Source organism: Miscanthus floridulus, chromosome 16, assembly GCF_019320115.1.
Source record: "Miscanthus floridulus cultivar M001 chromosome 16, ASM1932011v1, whole genome shotgun sequence".
In the NCBI taxonomy this organism is placed as follows: domain Eukaryota; kingdom Viridiplantae; phylum Streptophyta; class Magnoliopsida; order Poales; family Poaceae; genus Miscanthus; species Miscanthus floridulus.
Window position 1 is genome coordinate 27,136,872 of NC_089595.1, and position 23,901 is coordinate 27,160,772.

At 44.1% G+C, this 23,901-nt stretch overlaps 1 pseudogene; it reads left to right on the plus strand.

Annotated features, from left to right (window-relative positions):
• The first annotated feature begins 920 nt into the window (after positions 1-920).
• Positions 921-18,790, plus strand: LOC136514189 (glutathione S-transferase 4-like; annotated as a pseudogene).
• Positions 18,791-23,901: the final 5,111 nt, after the last annotated feature.

Genomic DNA, 23,901 nt, shown 5'->3' on the forward strand with positions numbered 1-23,901 from the left:
ATGGTGACGCGCGACGTGGCTGGATTTTTGTGTTGTTTTAGCATGGTGGTGCGCTGCACGATCGAAGTATGGGTTCCGACAACTGTAACCGTTCGAAGAAACAAGAGCTCAGCCATCACTGCGCTTCCTTTTTGTTTTGGGTACTTCCAGTCTTCTAGATTGAATTCTGCAAGGTTGTCGCACCTACGTAGTTTTCTATGGAATAATTTTTTTGTCCAATCATGTCTTTCCTATAGCATCTAGCTATCATATCTTTTTTTATCTTGGTTTTCATGTAGGCATGGTTTATTATCTAATAAACTATTTTCACATATCTCTTCTTTAATACCCTAATTAATGAACATATATCTAGTTTCATCTTTTCTGGTCGAGAGAATGATGTGGTTAGATATTTTAATTAAAAGTATTATTCGAATGAGCTATTAGATTGGTTATTATAGATATAGCAATATCTTCCAGCCACCACTTGGCTTTGTTGCTAACCATATATTCTCTAATGAGAGAGAACTTTTATTATGTTATTATAAAGTCTTATTGGTTTAAAGTTTCTACCGATGAAAACATTTGTTTAGATGTAGTCGAATAATTTGTTAGCAAATATTACTGCTAAATATCAGTACAAAATTTAATCACCTTATCCATCTCATAATCATCACGTGCTGACAGTACAACCACGCGGTAACTGTAGCACGAAAAATAACTTCCTTTTCACCGAGGCTCCTCCTCTAGAAAGAATATCCCTATTATCATGACGCAAGCGAAGACGTCACGAGCCGCTCATGCTGACCCAACACTGTACTCATCTCTGTGCCGGTGTTCTCTGGTTGATTTCTCTCGCGACCCGCTGAGTGCTGAGGCCTGGCCTCGCGTAGTACAAATAGCGAGCAGTGGCAAGCACACGTCGATTCACTCCACAGTCCACACGGATCCCCAATTCCCAGGAGAACACAAGCACTTCAGGATCCAGGGAGATAAAGAGATGGAGCAGCAGGCAAGACATGGCGGTGAAGGTGTACGGGTGGGCGATCTCGCCGTTCGTGTCGCGGGTGCTGCTGTGCCTGGAGGAGGCCGGCGTCGACTACGAGCTCGTCCCCATGAGCAGGGAGGCCGGCGACCACCGCCGCCCCGACTACGTCGCCAGGAACGTGCGTGCTGCTGGCCTGCTGCTGCTACAGCTCTAGGCCCCTGCTGCTTGGATTTATTACTGACTGTCTCCCCTGTTCTGATTGCAGCCGTTCGGGGAGGTGCCGGTGCTTGAGGACGGAGAGCTCACCCTCTTTGGTACGCCCGCCAACGATTCACTCCATTTCGTGTCCTCTCTTACTAATCGCATCGATCACCAAGTTTCATTTTTATATACTCCGTCTGTTTCAAAATAGCTCAACTTCTATTGTCATACAAAATCGAATTATCTCAAGCTCTGTTTGGTTCTAAGTATCCTTGAGTTTGTATTGCGAGACTGCACTCATTCCCTCGAATGGTGTAGGCCGGAAACATTTTCCTTAATCTAAAATAAAGATATGTTTGGTTCTAAGAATCGAGGGAAATTGAAAAGTAGTCTAATAATAAAATGAGTAGCACTTTCTAGATATTGGTTTTAGTTCACATTGTTAGATGAAAAGCGGTCGGTGCAAATGACCGATGTGTATTCTCATTGATGAACAGTAGTGTTTATATATAATAGGCAGTTGCCTTGTCAGTGACTCAGATGAAAAGGTGCCTATCTATGAAAAGGTGTCTATCTATTATGTCTACAGGGAACGTATGCTAATGATGAGATTAACAATTTGATCACTTAATTAATTAATCTCAACACTCTTCCTTGATCAATTGATTCCTTGTAGACACCTTTGTTTGTTCATCAATCATCATCTTGAAGCTTTGGAAAACCCTATGGGAAAAAACAAAAGTATACCGATGTACTAGGCAAAATCCAATGGAAAAAATAAGGAGAAACACCATGATATATATAACTCTAATGTTAATAGACATAGTCTAAAAACAATTTGATAAAAAATCAATATGTCATAAATATTATCTTCGAAAAACCTCTGTGAGGAAAAATAGATAATATGACATTTACTATGTGTTAACCTTACCTCATTAAAAACTTTACGTGAGAAAACTCGAGAAGAGTAAAACTCATATAAAGGAAAAAGAGTATAATGTGATATCTGAAACAGGTTATATTTTAGAGGGATTCTCCCCCTGATTCTTGCAAGTCTCTAAGTTTGCTCATACCAATGCCCTCAACACATTTACGGAATGCGGAGTATGGTAGAGATTTTATGAATAAATCTGCTAGATTATCACATGACTTAGTTTGCAAGATTTCAATTTCTCCATTCTATTGGAGCTCATGGGGATAGAATAACTTGGGAATAATATGCTTAGTCATATTATTTTTAATATAACCTGATTCCATTTGTGTAACACATGCCGAATTATCCTCAAAGATAATCGTCGGTGTTTCAAGTGCACCAATACCACATGATTGTATTATGTGGTTTATCATTCTGCGAAGCCATACACATTCGTGTGATGCTTCATATAAAGCAATTATTTCAGAATGATTGGTGGAAGTAGACACCAAAGTCTGCTTTGAAGACCTCCAAGATATTGTTGTTCAACCTTGCAAGAATACAAAGTCTGTTTGTGATCTGCCATTGTGGGGATTTGATAAATATCCAGCATTTATATATCCTAACAAAATTGGATCTTGATTTCTACTATAGAATAATCCAAGATCTCTAGTGTCATTGAGATATCTTAGAACGGTTTAACTCCTACCCAATGATGTTTGGTAGGTTCAACACTATGTCTTGACTGCACTCATTCCCTCGAATGGTGTAGGCCGGAAACATTTTCCTTAATCTAAAATAAAGATATGTTTGGTTCTAAGAATCGAGGGAAATTGAAAAGTAGTCTAATAATAAAATGAGTAGCACTTTCTAGATATTGGTTTTAGTTCACATTGTTAGATGAAAAGCGGTCGGTGCAAATGACCGATGTGTATTCTCATTGATGAACAGTAGTGTTTATATATAATAGGCAGTTGCCTTGTCAGTGACTCAGATGAAAAGGTGCCTATCTATGAAAAGGTGTCTATCTATTATGTCTACAGGGAACGTATGCTAATGATGAGATTAACAATTTGATCACTTAATTAATTAATCTCAACACTCTTCCTTGATCAATTGATTCCTTGTAGACACCTTTGTTTGTTCATCAATCATCATCTTGAAGCTTTGGAAAACCCTATGGGAAAAAACAAAAGTATACCGATGTACTAGGCAAAATCCAATGGAAAAAATAAGGAGAAACACCATGATATATATAACTCTAATGTTAATAGACATAGTCTAAAAACAATTTGATAAAAAATCAATATGTCATAAATATTATCTTCGAAAAACCTCTGTGAGGAAAAATAGATAATATGACATTTACTATGTGTTAACCTTACCTCATTAAAAACTTTACGTGAGAAAATTCGAGAAGAGTAAAACTCATATAAAGGAAAAAGAGTATAATGTGATATCTGAAACAGGTTATATTTTAGAGGGATTCTCCCCCTGATTCTTGCAAGTCTCTAAGTTTTCTCATACCAATGCCCTCAACACATTTACGGAATGCGGAGTATGGTAGAGATTTTATGAATAAATCTGCTAGATTATCACATGACTTAGTTTGCAAGATTTCAATTTCTCCATTCTATTGGAGCTCATGGGGATAGAATAACTTGGGAATAATATGCTTAGTCATATTATTTTTAATATAACCTGATTCCATTTGTGTAACACATGCCGAATTATCCTCAAAGATAATCGTTGGTGTTTCAAGTGCACCAATACCACATGATTGTATTATGTGGTTTATCATTCTGCGAAGCCATACACATTCGCGTGATGCTTCATATAAAGCAATTATTTCAGAATGATTGGTGGAAGTAGATACCAAAGTCTACTTTGAAGACCTCCAAGATATTGTTGTTCAACCTTGCAAGAATACAAAGTCTGTTTGTGATCTGCCATTGTGGGGATCTGATAAATATCCAGCATTTATATATCCTAACAAAATTGGATCTTGATTTCTACTATAGAATAATCCAAGATCTCTAGTGTCATTGAGATATCTTAGAACGGTTTAACTCCTACCCAATGATGTTTGGTAGGTTCAACACTATGTCTTGCCAGCAAGTTTATTGCGAATGCAATATCCGGCCGGGTGCTATTAGCAAGATACATTAGTGCTCCAACTGCACTAAGATATGGGACATGTGGTCCCAATATCTCTTCTTCTTCCCGTGGTCTAAAAGGATCCTTCTCAACATCTAAGGATCTCACTACCATCGGGGGTTTTGTGGGATATGACTTGTCCATATTGAATTTCTCCAAAACTTTCTGGACATAGGCAGCTTGGTATACAAATAGCAGAATTTGGTTTGACCCAAATCTTTCATTTCAAACTCCGTCTTTAAATGATGACATGCTTCATTAATATCGGGTTCATTGCCAATGATATTGAGATCATCAACATACACCGATATGATACAAAATCCTGTTGATGATTTTTTTTAATGAAGACACATGGGCAATCATCATTATTTGTGTGTCCCTTCAAATTAAGAAATTCACTTAACCGATTGTACCACATTCGGCCTGATTGTTTCAAGCCATATAATGACTTCTGCAACTTGACGCAATACATGTTGCGATTTGCCTTAGGATTTGGTATACTGATTCCATCAGGAACTTTCATGTATATATTCAAATCCAATGACCTATACAAATATGCGGTCACTACGTCCATCAACTGCATAGATATACGATTTTGTACTGCCAGCGATATTAAGTATCGGAATGTTATTCTGCTCATTACCGGAGAGTAAGTTTCGTTGAAATCAATGCCAGGTCTTTGCGTAAAACCTTATGCCACAAGCCTTGCTTTATATCTCACCACTTCATTGTTTTCGTTCCGTTTACGGACGAAAACCCATTTGTATCCCACAGGGAAGATACCAGGGGGTGTTGGCATTACGGCTGAAAACACTTCCCTTTTATAAAGCGAGACAATCTCTGTTTCACTTATCCCAGTCCGAGTGCTTCTTGCACTCAGTCATAGACTTAGGATCTGAATCAGTTTGAAGGATATTTACAATTTGTTTAGAGAAATAAATGTCAACTATTATGGACTTACAATTATAAGACTCTCCGGTTTCTATGAAATTTATAGCGATTTCGTCTACCCTTAAAGATTCCTCATGACTTCCCGAAACGATGGATCTAGGGTCTTCCAATGTTTCAGCCTCAGTGTTTATGCGCATAACTGAGCTAGATTGTGGATCACTTCTATCCACAGGACATTGTATGTCCTCTAGGTGTCTTTCAACCAAAGGTTCAGTTGCATTTCCGGTCTTCTTTTGCTCGCCAGCAAACCCATCTTGCCTCTTGGAAGTGCTTCTCCCCCTCTTTTTGCTAATTTGGGGGTGAGTGGTTTTATTAGGTACCTCCACTCTTTCAGGCACATTCCTTGCAGGATGGAGAGACTTTGTAACACCTTTATAATCAGAGAAAGCGTCTGGTAGATTGTTTGCAATATTTTGTAAATCAATAATTCTTTGAACTTGTAGTTCAGTTTCTGTAGTACGTGGATCAGAAAATGAAATGGCTTCTGCATTCCACTCAATTTCCTGGTATTCCTTTTGGTACAATTCTCCCCCTAATGCCGGTAAATGATCCTCATTAAAAATACAATCGGCGAACTGGGTTGTAAATAGATCCCCTGTTAGAGGTTCTAAGTACTTAATGATCGACGGAGATAAATATCCCACATAGATCCCTAGTTTTCTATGAGGACCCATTGATGTCTGCTGAGGTGGTGAGATGGGTACGTATACTGCGCACCCAAACTTACGCAAATGGGAAATACTCAGAGGATTCCCATGTACTAACTGCAAAGGGGATATTTCGTGATATGCAGTTGGTCATAGTTAGATCAGGTTGACAGCGTGCAGAACTGCATGACCCCAACACGACGTAGGCAATTTGCAATTCATCAGCAAAGGTCTTGCAATGAGCTTGATTCTTTTAATAAACGATTCAGCCAAACCATTTTGAGTATGTACATATGGAATGGAATGCTGAACCTGAATTTCCAATGCCATGCAATAATTATTAAAAGCACGAGATGAGAATTCAGCAGCATTGTCCATTCGGATAGATCGAATCCGATGTTCAGGATAATGTGCGTTCAACTTAATAAGTTGAGCCATTATTTTGGCAAAAGCATGGTTGCGTGTCGATAAAAGAGACACGTGAAACCATCTAGTAGATGCATCTATCAATACCATGAAGTACCTGAACGGCCCCGACAATGGTTGGATCAGACCACAAATATCTCCTTGAATTCTTTCAAGGAATTTGAGTGATTCAGCTCGAATTTTAAGATATGATGGTCTTAAAATTAATTTCCCAGTTGCACAAGCAGTGCAACAAAAATCTTTATTTTGGGGAAATTTTGTATTTTTCATATCATGACCAATGGAATTGCCGATAATTTTCTTCATCATGCCTATTCCAAGGTGCCCAAGTCGATCATGCCAGTTTCAGAATGTATCGACATCTTGGAAAATTATCTTATAAGCAACATGTTCTATGGGCTTTATGTATGTAAAGTACAATCTAGTTTGGAGTGAAGAAATCTTTTTATAGATTTGTTTGCCATATCCAGCAAGTTTGGTAAAGAGAAGAAATTCCTTTTTATTATCCATATGTGTTTCCACATGGAAACCATTCTTACGGACGTCTCTAAAACTTAGAAGGGTACGAGTCGAGTCGGGATACAACAAGGCATCCTCGATCGTAATTTGCGTACCCATAGGGAGAGTAATAGTGGCTCTTCCTGAACCAACTATTAACGCATCATGACCAGCGATGGTCATAATATTTCCTTCTCTTTTCTTAAGAGTTTGGAAATATTTCGTCTCTCTAAATATAGAGTTTGTGGTATATGAGTCCACAAGGCATAATTCTTCCTCCTTTGGATTGAGATCAACAGACATCTATATGTAAAACAAATGAAATTAAAATACTCAAATGTCATATATAGAGTTATACATACAATATATTGAATATCAAGTACAAGAGTAAGATATTAAAATATCAATGAGTTGGTACAACTTACCAACAATATAAAGAAGTTTGTACAACTCTCAAGCACACTAAATAATACAACTCAAAAACAACTATATGTTTGTATTACTTAAACTATTACAACATTTATCAAGTGAGATATCAAATGTTGCATCGAGATTACTCCAAATCTCCAAACATGTCTCCAGAACCAAAGTCTAGGAGCATGTTGTCCGTCGATGGAAGGTTCTCTTCAATGTTAAGAGAATTGTTGTTCACTTGTTCTTTTGGGGCCTGATTGGAACAACCCTCTTTCAGGACAGCCTCAGATGCAAGATTGAAGTGCGCCTCATATCTTGTGTCTCTTGTTGGCTTGACCTCCTTTAAGGACTTTTGGTACAAAGCAACCAGATGCTTAGGTGCACGGCAATTCTTGGCAAAACACAAAAAATCTCCACATTTATGACACTTATTGTTATTTTTGGATTTCGCATTGTCCTTCTTCCTCTTGTTTGAATTAGGCCTTTGTCTCCTATCGTGTCTGCGTTTACCAGTTTTATTCTTTGGAAAAGATCCATTGAACTTATTCCTAGTATTTTTCTATACGTTGTGAACCTCAGGCAGAGGCGTCGAACCAACAGGGCGCTTATGATGATTCTTCAGAAGAAGTTCATCATGTTTTTCTGCTTGAATCAATGTATGAATAAGCTGGGAATAAAGCTGGTAATTATGAGCCCTGTATTGCTGTTGCAATACTCTATCAGATGGAAGCATAGTAGAGAGTGTTTTCTCTATCTTGTCTGCATCCGTTGGCTCTTTCTCACAAAACTTCAACTTAGAACAAATCCTATGAACAGTGTGATTATAGTCTGCCACAGATTTGAAATCTTGGAGACATAAATGATTCCATTCATGATTGGCCTCAGGCCAAATAAGTTCCTTTTGCTGTTCATATCGCTCTTTAAGAGCGACCCATAATTCGTGAGGATTTTCAATCATAAGGTATTTAGATTTAAGGTCCTTATGAATATAGAACCGTAGCAAAGCCAAAGCAGTATAGGTATGCTTATTTTGCAGGACAACCCTGGTTTGGGGTTCCTGAATTGTAGCCAAAAGACTACGAGATGCAAGCGCTATCCTGATATCAGAAGCCCATGTAGGGTAATTGCTACCATTTAATGCGAGTTCCTCGAACTCCTTAGTGGCCATGATCCTACGTGGACAACCATGGATTAATTAATTTACCATATGGTAAATTAAAATCATCATGGTAATGTTGTAATACTAAATGCAATATTTTTAAAGTTTATATCTTATCATAGTTTTGGAGTGTTGTAGGTAATCACAAAATTGTGTAGACCATACAACAAATCATCATAAATTTTTGATATACACAAGACAGATAGTCTCTAAGTCAAAGACAAAGAGTAGATCTTTGTGGTAGGCAAATATATTGCTACCTAAGCACGGTCTCTAGGCAGGATAATTCACAAGTGAATTAAACACAGCCATTGCTTAGGTCTCTACCATCTTGTGTAATAGCAAAATAATATGATGAAAATGGTAATCATCACGTGGATGTAGACAATTTATAACAATCCAAAACCATTATTTTGGGTAAAAACACAGTGTAGGTAATCATCAAGTTTTAGAGAAACATGATGTAGACCTCTTAGTACGGTCTCTAGGCAGGATAATTCACAAGTAATTAAACATAGCCAATGCCATATACTCCATTACCTTGTGTTAATTAACCAAAATAATCAAGATATATATTGCAATTTTAAACCCACAGCAATTAAAGTTTTCTAATTCTGTGGATAACTTTGTTAAATTGCATCTAAGTCACTAGCTAATTTAACATGTATGTGGTGCAAAAAGGGGTCTGGGGGCACCAACATATCCAATTCTATTATAAAATTACAAATGCAATATATTTGTTGATGCAAAATAGAGGGTTTGGGTGCACCAATATATTCCAATTTAATAATCAAAGTCACAAGTGTAATATGTATGTGGTGCAAAATTGGGTTTGGGTGCACGAACATAGTCCAAAATATAATAGAATCACATATTGCATTGTAATATAATAAAACCAAACCATATATATCCAATGACAATGTATAGCAGGTACAGAGCAGCATCAAACAATACAAATAACTGATTTTCTTGCAGAAAATGAAATTAGCTAAACCATATGCTAATTAATTGTACTACTGCTGAAAGGAAAAATAACTAAGAAATAAAAACTCCTAGATACAAAGACAAGGCAGATTCGGCCCAGGCGAGCAAGCTGGCAGCCCAGCAGCCAGGCCAGGCGCGTGACCCAGCCTGCCGGCCAGGCACGTAGCCTAGCCAAGTAGCCAGGTGGCCAAGGGCGCGGCCCAGCCAGGCGCTCCGGGGCGACGCGCGTGGGGGCCACAACCTAGGCCTGGGCCACCGATTCGGTCCAGCCGGCCACCCCCCGCCGCAGGCTTATAAGAGGCCAGTGGTTAGGGTTTGCAAATCCTAACCGCCCATCCCTAACCGCCGCCGCTGCAACGCCTCTTGCCGCCGCGATCATCGCTCGCCGCCACCGCTACTCCAATTGCCGTCGTCGAGCCTCCAGATGTGGGTTGCCACCATCATGTGCCTCTTCTCCCTCCTCCCCCTCCTCTCATGGCGGGTTCGGGCCAAGGCCCTTACTCCGGCCATGGAGGCCGTCCGGCAGGGTGGACCCCGCCCATCCCCGGCAAGCTCCGGCCACAGGGGCTGTCGCTGCGAGACTGGAACGGTGGATCCGCCCCCATCGGCCCTTCTGAGGCCACTCAGAGGTGGGGAGCCGCTCCCTCCTCGTCCGAGGAGGGGACGAACCCGGCACCAGCGGCGTGTCCGCGCGGGAGGACGTTCCGACGTAGGCTCTGGTGGCAGTTGGCCGCCATGTTGGCGTAGAAGCGCGTCCCGAACGATGGAGGTTGTGGCAGAACTGCCCAAAATAGCACGCTTGCGAAGGCGCTCGTCTTCCACCAGACACTAAGCACCCCAAAAGCAAGCTACAATGGGCGGTATCCGTCGGGCACACCCCGAGGGAGAACCCAAAGATCCACATTTTTCCTAAGGATCCAATAATGAGAACGAGTTACAATACTTGTCCATTTCATACATCAGAGTTTCTTAAAAATTATATTATTACTTTACCAAATGTCAGAGTGCGGAATGATAAACAACGAAATTTAAAATAAACATCTAGCAATAAGAACGAGGATCCATCTGAGCCCACCAGAAGAATCCTCCACACAACGGTACTTCTCATGCATCACCTGTAACAGGGGTAAATAAACCCTAAGTACACAATGTACTCGCAAGACTTATCCGACTAGTGGGAATAATTTCCCAGCTCCAAAGAATATAAGAAGCTTTATGGTTTGCTAGTTTTCTTTTAGCAGAAAGTAATACTAATAGTGAGTGCTTATTTATGTTATTATTATCAGCCGTATTAAGTTATTATCTATCCAGTCTATATAAGCATCTGTTCTACTTTCAAGCAAGAGTTGAGCAATCAGTTCTATTTCATCATCTTTCTTGTTTCAATTCTTAATATGGTGCTAAACCGCATACAAGCCGTACCGGATTTTCTGGCGATTTGCGAATCAATGCCCCCAGCTGGGTACCCCAAAAACACATGCCTCGCTTGTACCCTAAGCACAAGCAGGACTAACCCATCACCCTCCTGTCCTGGGTGTCCAGGTCCCCGTCCAAACTTGGACTCCAAGCCTCCACTCCTCAGTCCCGGACTCAGTGCGGTGCAAGGACCTACACCATCCCCGCCTCCAATCAGTCTGTCCAGAAAGAGCTGGATCCACGACAAGAGAGCAACGAGTCTTCCCTATGCCCATACCCAAGTATGTGCTTGGGATAATAAGTCTGTGACTTGCCTAGTGCCATATGCAATGACCAGTCCTTAATTGGCACAGACAGAGAAAAAGTGTAACCGAGCTATGCTCTATTGGCCGCAGGACACAACCCTTTACACCCACCAGTACCCAAACCATATCCCTGCCCGGTCACTATTTTCTTTTCCACCATTTAATCATGAGTGATCATATTTATCACCTATTTGCGAGTAACGATAGGTTACGCTACCGATATCCTGAGAATAGCAACTACTCGATCTATACTAGTAGGACTCATGGATAGATATATTTATGCATATAGTTTCCATCAAATGCCTGTAACTTAAATGCACATCATATATATATATATTTTTTTTCTGTGATCATAAAATAGAGGTTATGCACCAGGGCTTGCCTTGGGTAGGCGACGGGTCAGTAAGGTTAGCACCAAAAGGCTCCAAGGCTCCCTCCTGCACGAGGATCTCCTCCTCGTACTCCTCAATGACTTTGTCGTACTCCTGTTTGTCAACGGGCACGAATTCTACCAACTCATGATCTACATGCATGAAATGAGGATGCAATCCTTAGTAATATAGCAATAGCAACTCTTAAAATAAAAGTACATCTATCTAACTACTAAGCTAGTGCTACCGACCATGGTACTAAGTTATCTGTTGTTACCCATAACAAGTATGAAGTATGGCATAGATTATTATAGCAACTACAGGCATTCTCACTCCTAATGTTGATTTACTCTATATATGATAAAGCAAGGATAATAGCTACTCTATTTATCAATCTACTCTAAGGCTACAAAATTTACAGCAAGTACATAATAATCTAATGAGCCTACTATAAAATTTTCATAGCTATAGCTATCACCAATTTACCACAAAAATTCCTACAATTATTAATCTACATAATACTAAGCTCTCTAATTTGAATTTATGAACCTACCATTGTCACAGCTAACTGTAATCTAACTGTACTAACAAGTGGATGGTATTTTTGTGAACCAAACAAAATTGGTTTCACTATTTTTGAACAACTACACAATTTACTATATTTTATCAAAGTTCAGCTAGAAATTCTATTGAACACACATTTGTAATTCACTGGATAATTGAAAAATGAATTCTACCGCGCCGCCCGCAAGCGATGGCTCGGCCCACCCTAGCGTCCCGCCCATGTGCATGCGCAGCAACCGGCGCGGCCCACTATACGCGGCCCATAGCGGAGCCCGCGCGCGGCTGGCGCTTTAGTGAAGAAGCCCTCGTTCTTTACCCTATTCGCGAAACTAGGCCAAGCACTATTTAAACGAGTCATTGGCTTCGCATCTAGGACCCTACTTCTATTTGAATTCATGTTTTATGAAGCCCTTGGCCGGACTAATAGGGGTCACGGCCTCGCTGGCCAAACGCCGGCGGGCACAGACCTCTCCGACACTCCCCAGCACCCCATGAGCTTCTACGTGCCATGTGCAACGGATTGAGGTGATAAATGCCAAGAATGGCGCACCACGCAGGTGTGGCCACGTGCCGCGGTAGGGTCTGGCCACGGTAGCCCGACGCCGGTAAAACCACCTAACCGTACGCCTCTACTGCTACTCGGTAACCATCAACAGGCTAAGAGTAACCACCTTGAAGCCCTAAGTGAATTACTACTGCGCCCAACCGAGCTGGCCACAGGAACGGCATCTAAGCCAGCTCGCCGGTGATCGCCAACGTGCTCTAGGCTACCTAGCCACTAATTGGCTCAACCGCCTATCCTAGGAGCAAGAGGGCCTTACTAGCGACACGTAGGACAGCTTGGACAAGGTCGTGGGGCATGGCAAGGCAACTGGCCACGTACGCGGGGTCGCTCTGGTTCCCGGCGAGAGCGGCGATGACATTCCTGGTGACCCATGGCTCCACTAGCGAAACCACTGCACGAGCATGATAACCAAGTCAATCACTATGCAATGCATAGCCTAATTGAAACAGCGAAGCACCACACGACGCCCTAGCCGTGCGCCCGCTCCGGCGGCCATGGCGGACCGCCGCGAGGGGAACGCCCTGCCTTACCTCACTGTAGGTCGAATGAACGTAGGGACGACTCCAATCGAAAGCTATCTATCTAAGCTCGTAGTGTGCACGGTTAATTGGAAAACGGTGGAGTATGCGAGGCCAATTGTAGGGGCGACGCCTATGGACTTATGGCGGTCAGAGACAGCAAAAATTCAAATCGACACCCCTCCCTTGTACCACCGCAACAGTGGCCAGTTAGGCACGAAGTTGTCCTTCCACTCGACCACCAAACGTGCTCGGTACCAGGAAAGGGGGCCAGCGCATTGGTTGGCTTTGGCGCAGCTCGGCCGGTCGGTGACCTTCCAGGCGACGTGACTAGAACTTTTGGCGTGGCCTCGCGTGCAAGCGTGAGAACGAGGCAAGCAGGGCAAGCCCACGCGTGCGCACAGCCGACATCAATGGGAGCTATAGCTAGACGGCAGCGTCGGACGGCGCGCAGTGCGAGCGACGTGACGCGACGGCAAGCAGCAACTTCAGGCAGACACAATGGGAAAGGGAAGAGCAAGCAGGCATGGCCGGGCCCAGCGCGTGCGCGTGCCGTGTGCCCGAGCACGACAGCAGTAGACCTTGGCCGGCAGCGCAGAGCCAACGCGCGGGTGTGCGCACGTAGATGCGACGACGGTCGGTGTGGCAGCGCTGAGAGCCGAGCGGTGACCGCGCCCAGGCACTGGCATTGCTCAACCTGTGACTTGCACGCTTTTTAAAGCCGTTCAAAAACTCAACCCAATGATTCAAGAGTCAAACCAGCTATTCTACACTCAAGAGGGGACCTAGGGCTATCGAACTAAGCCAAAGCATCATGCCACTTCTTAACCCGATCGTTCTACAAAAATTGCCGAATGTAGCTTCGTCAACGCATCGTCCGACGTGGGAAATTTTGGCTAAGTCCTAACGATTTCGCGTCGAATGCGATTTTCAAGTTACCTGATACACTAGCTAGCGAACCCCGTCCTCAACCACACGTATTTTATCATGGCCTATGAAGTTCGTACTACAAACTTTATCAAAGTTCACATAAACATTCTATAACGTTTTTGTTCGATAAAAATTCACTTAGAACCCTAAACGATATAAAGAGACATGAAATGTAACATTTGTTTCTTGTTTCAAATGAACGTTTCACGTTCCGAATATCGATGTATACCCTATATTACACACATTTACACACAAGTTTGATGCTCATGTAGTGTTTTAGCAAAAACAGTACAGTGTAACACCGAGGGTGTTACAGAGGTGGCGGTGGAAGCACGATGTCGAGGTCGTAGGCGAAGCCGGGCAGTCAAGCCTCTGCGTCGACGCTGCGGTTGGGGAGCGGAGGGGCGCCACGGCGCACGACCATGGAGCCATCGCCTTCTTTCCAAGGCAGTGTGAGCGCGGTCGACGACAACAGTGGTGGTGGTGGTAGCAGCGTCTCCGGCGGCCTCGCCAGCATTGATGGCATCGGCGGCGTCCTCGGCGGCACCCCCACGCGCCTGACAAACATGGCTGGGCCATGCGTCGGGCAGATGTCGGGGGCGAACTGCAGCGGGGATGAAGGGCGCGGCGACGAATAGTGGCCACTGCTCCCTCTAGTGCGGACTCCATGGATGCGGTGAGGAGGGATGCGGTGGTCAGAGAAGTCCTGGAGAGCACGACGGACGGCGCCTTGCAGCATGAAGCGGCGAAGGCCTCCGGCGTGGTTGCCGCGGGCGATGGCGTCTCCACGGCGTCGGTGATGGAGTCGACCATCGCATTCATGGAAGGTATCGTCATCTTCTACCTTAGGATGCAGCGATGCCGGTGATTCCTTCTCCGGCGAACTCTCTCCTTTCCCTTCTCCTATTCGCGTCAGTGGTGGGCGAGCGTGTTTGATAACATGTTAGATGAAAAGCGGTCGGTGCAAATGACCGATGTGTATTCTCATTGATGAACAGTAATGTTTATATACAACAGGCAGTTGCCTTGTCAGTGACTCAGATGAAAAGGTGTCTATCTATTATGTCTATAGGGAACCTTCTGCTAATGACGAGATTAACAATTTGATCACTTAATTAATTAATCTCAACACACATGATCCAGACTGACGGTTAAGTTTGATCAAATTTATAGAGAAATAATTCATCAATATTTATGACATCATGAAATATATTTTACTGTATAACCTATTTGGTGTTATAGATGTTGAGATTATGTCGATATTCGAAAAATGTATTTTAATTTGTGCCTGATAAAAATGTTTTAATTCATTGTTAAATTAAAGAGAGCTAAGCCTTAACCAACACTTACTGACCGGTGGTACAAGAGGAATAAGCAAAAGAAAGCTATATGAGTATAAGTAAGGCATTACATAAAGATGGCATCTTTAAAATTCCACGGTCTAATTCTCATTAGCTTAAACATTAACAAATAATAACACAACGTGGTCTTTGTGAGACGAGCTAAGTGTGAGCTAAAGTGAAAAAGATTTACATGTTCTATATGGAGTCAAGTGGCACAAAACATTTGATATGTGGTTTTCTTAAATCATGATTCTTTCCTGTGGTGCAAACTGTAATTCAAAATAAAAGAATGTCCAGCACCACAAATTTCTATATAACACATTTCCTTATTCAGAATCCCGGGCGATCGCGAGGCACGTGCTCCGCAAGTACAAGCCAGAGCGCCTGGGGTCCGGCAGCCTGGAGCAATCGGCGCTGGTGGACATGTGGGTGGATGTGGAGGCCCACCAGCTGCAACCGCCGGCGGGCGCCATCGCCATCGAGTGCATCATCGCGCCCGCCTTGTTTGGCCGCGAACGCAACCAGGCCGTCGTCGACGAGAACATGGAGTGTTAGACTAATGTAACTATAGAAGGGATTGTAGCGCCTGTGTGGTTAGGCTTGCATGCCACCCCCGGCCGTATATGTACTCTTGTATACAATATGGAATACAATCACTAATTTCAATCTTCTCACATGGTATCACGCGGTTCCGTTCCACAACCAATTCCGCTGCCGATCCGATCGCCGCTCCACCGCTGACTCCGTCGCCGGACGTGCTGCTGATCCGATCGTGCACCTCTCACACCTGCCGCTGACCAGATCGCTCGTCCCGTACCTGACCTTGTCACCGGGTGCGGTCGCCGATCTCATCCTGATCCGATCGCCCGCCTCATGCTGTCTCATCGCCGAGCGCGGACGCTGGTCCGATCCACCCGCAACTGCTCGCCCATCCCCGTTGTGACTCCGTCACCGGGCGTGGTCGCGTGGCCGTTGGCCCGTCTATGATGGCCGATGATGATGACGCCGCCGCAACTGCTGCCAAGGAGGCTGAAGACCGTCGTCTCGCAGTCGAGGCCGCTGCTCGCGCCGACGCGGCCCATCGGGCTGAGGAGGCTCGACTTCGCGCCGCTGCCCTCGACGAGTACGAGCGTGCCCATGAGGCCCTCTGGGCGCAAGCTACTGCCATCGTCAACGTGAAGGCCCTCATCCCTGTCGTTCTCGATCAAGCGACGAACACCTACACCAAGTGGCGCGGCATGTTCCTCACCGTCCTCGGCAAATATGCCTTAACTCGTCACGTCCTTGAGGACGAAGCCTTCCGGTCGCGCCCGGCATGGGTTCAAGCCGACTGCTGCGTCCTGACGTGGATCTACGGCACTGTCTCCGGCGACCTGCAGCAATCCCTGATGATACGGCAGGGTCCTGCTCGCGGGGCGTGGTTCTATCTCGAGGATGAGTTCCTCGGCCAGAAGGAGTCCCGGGCGCTCCTGCTCGAGACGAAATTCCGCAACTTCCGACAGGAGTCCCTGAGCATCACCGACTACTGCCGCCAGCTCGAGTCCATGGCGGCTTCCCTTGCCGAGTTCGACGACCCCATCAGGGATCGGCAGATGGTGCTCACGCTCCTCCGCGGCCTGGGCGGCAAGTTCCGCCACATGGTGTCCATCCTCAAGATGCACAGGCCGTTCTCGACATTCGCGGAGGCCCGGACACATCTCCTGTTGGAGGAGATGGAAATCGACGCCCGTCCTCCATCCCAGACGTCCGCCCTCGTCGCTGCGACACCGCGGCCTGCGGCCCCTGGCGCTCCAGCACCTCCACGCCTGGGGGCACCTCCTCCAACACGCCCCCCAGCGCCCACCAGCGGCCAACGTACTGGTTGTCGTCGCGGCCGCGGCGGACACGGAGCCCAACAGGGCCAATCGGCTCATCCTGGTGGCGCTCCTCTAGGCGGACAAGGTGCAGCACCCCCTGGCATGTATCCATCCTTTGCGTACCCATGGGCAGGTACTGTATGGATGTGGCCATATGACCAGTCCACCCGCACGCCACCACCTTCGCCTGCGTTCAGCGCCGTTCCACAGTACAACAGCTTCGGCGGCGCCCCCAGCACCTATGGTGGAACCTACGGCGCCCCACCTCCTCCGTATGGCGCGTTCTACGGGGGACCTGCACCACCAGTGTTTTAGGCGCCCGCACCAGCGTACCAGGCAGCGCCCTGGAACCCTGCTCACGGCGGGTCATGGCATCAAGACGCCCTGACGCACTCCTTCAACACCATGACGCTAACCCCGCCGGCCGCTACTTCCGAGTGGTATGCCGATTCCGGTGCAGGATCGCATATGACCTCGGACGCTGGTAAACTCTCCACCGTTTCCCCGCCCTCTTCATTCACTCCTTCATCTATCGTTGTGGGAAACGGTGCCTTGCTTCCTGTCACAGCCACTGGATCACACAATTTTTCTTTACCACCGCGTACTCTTGTTCTCAATAATGTGCTGGTGTCTCCCAACATTATTAAGAATTTAATTTCTATTCGTCGTTTTACCACCGACAATAACTGCTCCATTGAGTTTGATCCTTTTGGCCTTTCTGTGAAGGATTTGCAAACCAGGAACATGATCGCCAGGTGCAATAGCTCCGGTGACCTGTACCCGTTCTATGCACCCTCCACCAACACCTCTGCATTCCTCACTGCACCCACCTCCCTTTGGCATCGCCGTCTCGGTCACCTTGGGCGTGAAGCTTTGTCCAAACTTATTAGCTCCGGTGTCATTTCCTGTAATAAAGATAATATCGACCACATATGTCATGCATGCCAACTTGGTCGCCATGCACGTCTACCATTTGGATTATCTAGCTCTCGAGCTCATCATAACTTTGATTTAATACACTGTGATCTTTGGACATCTCCCATTGTTAGCGTGTCTGGTTACAAGTATTACCTTGTCATTCTTGATGATTGTTCCCACTATATTTGGACATTTCCTCTCCGCCTCAAATCCGAGACTTTCTCACCCTTTCAAATTTTTTCGCTTATGTTCGCACGCAATTTGGCATCAAGCTGAAGAAGGTGCTCGAGGTGTACGAGGCGCAGCTGGTGCAGAGCAGGTACCTCGCCGGCGATGTGTTGACCCTAGCCGACCTCACCCACTTCACCATCATGCACTACTTCATGGCCACCGAGTATGCCACGCTGGTCGAGGCGCTCCCACATATCAGTGCCTGGTGGAAGGGTCTCGCTGCCCGGCCGGCGGCAAAGAAGGTGGCGGAGTTCATGCCGCTCGGCGCCGGGGCACCCAAGAAACAGGAGTGAGAAAGCAAGTGATGCGTGTTGCGTGTTTAAACTACTTTCCCTACCTGTGGCACCTCTCTGTACTTTGTGTTACTTTTTATATTTGTTCACTTTTTTGCTGCTGCTTTGATCCACATGAATAACGGGGGTTTGTAAATTTAATGTATTTCATCACATTTGGCAATAAGATTACATCACACATTTCAGATTGCCCGGTAGCTGCTAGCAGATTTCATTGAATTTGGCATTGGATATTATATATAATGCTCGCTGAAATTTGACTTATGCTGATTCGTTGTGAAAGAGAAATATTGTTCATTCGCTGAAAAGTACTGCTGAAGTAGTTTAAGTGAACAGGACAGCACATTTTTCTAAGAAAGTGTGGTTGCCGCCCCTGTTGTAATGTCATCCACAACACGTACTACATTCCAGTGTTTGCGCTAGCAGTTTGCAGATGGTAGCCTGGACAGTACTATCGCTCTACAAATGTGTTAGAAGTTGCAAGTATATTCTAAAGCAAATTTTGGTAGTTGGGACAATTTTTGAGAATATATACACTTGTGATTACGGAAACTGATGTTGCGTTTTCTTACGGTGGAATCTGGTTGTTCAGATTGTCTTTTTGACTGTCTATTTTTTTTAACTGTCGACGGTTGAGATTGTTGTGTGCACATACGTTTATAAGGGCTAACTATACATGATATTATATGCGTATCTGCATTTGTATTGTGATTAGTAAAAAAATGACTTATATATATATATATATATATATATATATATATATATATATATATATATATATATATATATATATATATATATATATACTGTTTTGCTATAATGCACCTGGGTGCATCCTGTACATAGAATGCACCTAGGCTGTTGGTGCGCCGGATCTACTCGAACACTCAGCCAAACATGTGGTGCGTCCTAATTAATTTGTATCATCCACCTACTATGCACAGCCACGTTGCATACAAATCCGACTAGACTGCATCCATGCATGGATGGAATCTTTTGTGGGTTAAATTCTTTAAAATAAAATTTCTCTTAAACCATAACCCCGATTAACAATCCGTTTGTTGCATTTTACTCAAAAAATATGCTTAACAAAACTAGATCCAATATGGATATATTTAATTATTTTTACACGGGTTGCATCTCTACGTATTACTGATTGCAACTCTGTATAATACTGAGTTTCAACTAGTTATAACTTTGTGTACCTTTTGCATCTGGTCTTCATAACCTGATTCAGTTGTAATTCAGAGTTGGTATCATATCTGATTGTAACCAGAGTAGCAATTGGGTTGCAACTGTATAGTAACAGGTTATATGTACAACTATGTAGTAACCGGCTCTGTATAGAATGCACCCAGGCCGGTAAGCGAGTCAGAGCGAACTAACCAGTATGCATGCACCCGAGACAACCAATATCTAATTTGCTACTTCTCACCACTAATGGTTAGCCACGTGCAACAAATACAACTAGCAGCCAACATGCATGCATGGATGGAATATTTTGTAAGTTCGATTCTTTGAAATAAATTTTCTCCTAAACCATAACCCTGATTAACAAACCGTTTGCTACATCTTACTCAAAAAATATGCTTAACAAAACTAGATCCAATATTGATATATTTTATTATTTTTACAAGGAGTTGTATCTCTATGTGTTACTGATTGCAACTATGTAGCAACAGGGTTGCAACTATGTAGCAACTGGTATACAAACGGAGTTGCAACTAGCCATCTAGGGCAGTCGCAACTGGCCTACCCAACCAGATTCCAACCGGCCTATGCAGGACCCATCGGCACGCAACGCACAAAGCTTAGTTGGTACGTGCATGCATGGTAGCAGGCGGAGCTAGCATGCGCTTCTTGGATGCTTGTCACTAGCCTGGCTCTCGTTTAGTTTTGTTCATCGATTCATCCATGGATTCGTGGTCGTCTCCAACTGCTGCCTGGTGTTGTAGTTGTACTGATCATAGAGATCAGATAGATTCCCTGCTCGCATGTTTGATCAATGTAGATGCGTGTGATGCCTGGCCTGCCTGCCGAGACTCACCGCATGCATTCCCAGTAGTGTTATTTGCTTGAAGCAACTCCCGTGTGTGCATGCCTGACTGTTTTAGTTTTTTTTCCTTTTTCTTTTTTTCCTTTCAGTGAAGTTCTTTCTTTCTCTTTCTCTCACCCTATACATCATTTGTACGTGAAGTCCCTAAGGATGGCTCAATGCTTTGTCGAGTGGAAATAGAACTACCATTGACACACTTTCCTTGCCCCCTGCGGCAAATTTTCTTCTGAGCACACCCACAACCAACCCAAACATCTGCCTATGAGCAAGTAGTTTTACAAGCAATTTTGTGCCAGTGTCGTCCGGTGCACAAGGAATGAAGAAACGTGAGCTGCTGAGCCAACCTGAGATAGTTCATTGAAAATGTTTCTTCTACCTGCTTGCTTGCTTGTTTACTGTACATGAGTTCATTGGAAATGTTTCTGCTAAATAGGCTACAACCAAGTTGCAATTGTGTTGCAGACGTGCTTGCAACTCATTGTACAACTTAGTTGCAATTACATACTTTAAATTTTTTTTAACAAATATAGCCTTCATGGATCTCATTTTGTTAAGCATATTTTTTCGAAGAACCTACTTCAAACCGATTCAAAAACGGATAAGTGGTTTAGGAGATATCACATTTTTTCAAATCGAATCAAGAAAAGATTCCATCCATGCATGCTTCCTGGTGGCTGGGTTGACCTATGAGGTGGCATCACGTGGTTGCTTGTGTCCATTTAATTTTGCATGCACGAGCGCAGGTTTGGCAGGAAAATGTGGGGAGGGTCCAGTGGGCGTGCGCTGGCGCGTGGACCGCAGGGTTAGAGAGGGTCTGTACACTCATTGCACGGAATGCAACTGGCCTACCACACGAGTCGCAACTGGTCTACCACCAGAGTTGCAATTTGTGTACGACTGAAGTTGCAATCGGCTGACAGACTGAGTTGAAACTGGTACACAAACAGACCTGCAACCAGTCGTTCAGGGCAGTTGCAACTGGCCTACCCAACCGGAATGCAACTGGCCTACCACCAAGGTTGTAATTTGTGTACGACGGAAGTTGCAATCGGTTGAATGGATGAGTTGTAACCGGTATATAAACAGTGCTGCAACCAGCCGACCAGTGCAGTCGCAACTGGCCTACCCAACCATAATGCAACGAGCCTGAGTAGACACCTAGAATCGTGTCCCTGCCGTCAGAATCATACAATCGTCATGTCCGTTATGGTGCAGCTCTAGCTGTTGGAATCTCCTGTGCTTGAACAGGATTGAGTGAAGCCATCTCCTTACTAGATCCTCTTACATCAGACGTCGTTGACTTTGTACGCCAGGGCGCTCTAATTGCCATGGCAATGGTGATGATCCAGACCAATGAATCTAGTACCAACAAGAAAACAACTTGGTTAGCCACGTGCAACAAAAAACAGCCTGCCTGCATGCATGGAATCTTTGGTTGGTTCAAATTTTTGAAACAATTTTTCTCCAAAACTGTAACCCTGATTGACATATCGTTTGTTTTGTTATACTCAGAAAAATATGCTTAGCAAAACTAGATCTAATATGTGTATATTTTTTTTTATCTTTTAAACGAGTTGCATATCTGTGTACTAGCGATTGCAACTTTGCCTACTACCGAGTTGCAACTAGTTATAACTCGGTGTATTATTTGCATATGCTCACTATAATCACGTCAAGTTGCAATTATATCTGGTTGCATCTGCTCACTATTCGTATAGTAATTGTGTTGCAATAGAATAGTGACTAATTGCAACTAGAAGTAACCGTGTTACACCAGGTTATAACTAGTTGCAAGCAGTGCTACTTAGGCTACAACCAAGATGCAATTATGTTGTAGTTGTGCTTGCAACTCACGCTATAACACAAATGCAACTACATACTTTAAAAAAACTCCGTCAAATATAGCCTTCATGGATCTCGTTTTGTTAAGCACATTTTTTTTAACAACCTAGTTCAAATGGATTTAAAATTGGATCTGTCGTTTATGAGATATCGCATTTTTCGTTTTGAATTAAAAAAAGATTCCATACATGCATGCTTCGTTGGGTTAACCTGTGATGTGGCATCATATGGTTGGTTGTCTCCATCTATTTTTTTGCATGCACGGACGTGGAGTTTGTTATATATATATATATATATATATATATATATATATATATATATATATATATATATATATATATATATATATATATATATATATATATATATATATATATATGAAAGAGCGGTGCTAGTATCGTTGTTCACAGCTCAGTGCATCTCTGCTAGCAGTGACACAGGCCTGCAGTGCACATTCGTTTGGGCCATTAGAAAAGCTTTTTCATCGTATAGTTGAAATTGTACTAATATTTACCGTATCACGGACGACTAGCGTCCGGACATCCGGCCCAACAGCCTATCCGGACGCAGCTACGACCCGTCCAATACTTACCACAGGAGTCGTCCGATCTCAGCTACGGAATCACGGGATAGCCTAATAGAAAGGAGCACCCGCCCGCCCGCATAATAGAACCACGGAACGGAGGGAGCACCCGCCTGCGCCACTCGCGGCGGCCCGTCCCCCGCCATGCCGCCATCCCACGCGGTGCCACCAACATCGAGAAGAAAGGGAGGGGGCGGCACCCGCCTGTGCCTCTGGTTCGGATGTCTGAAAGGTCCTAATATGGCCAGAGGAGGGGTGAATAGCCTATTTAAAATTCTACAAATCAACTAGAGCAATTTGATTAGTAAGACAAATAGCTAAAATACAAACTTGCTCTAGCTCTACGAGGGTTGCAAGCCACCTATCCAGCAATTCTAGTTGCAATGATTACTAGACACACAACTTGCTATGATACTACTCACTAAGGGCTCTCAATCTTGCTACACTAAAGAGCTCCATTAGATGAACTTAAATAATAAAACAAGCTCTCAATTCTAATTACACTAAAGAGCTTGTCACAACTAGTTTGCAAGAATATAGAAGAGTGAGTAGGGTGATTATATCGCCATGTAGAGGGATGAACCAATCACAAGATGAATATAAAATCAATCACCAAGAGAATACCAAATGACATGAGACAATCGATTTTCTCCCGAGGTTCACGTGCTTGCCAACACGCTACGTCCCCGTTGTTTCGACCAACACTTGGTGGTTCGGCGGCTAAGAGATATTGCACAAACCTCGTCTACACGATTGGACACCGCAAGAACCTACCCACAAGTGAGGTAACTTA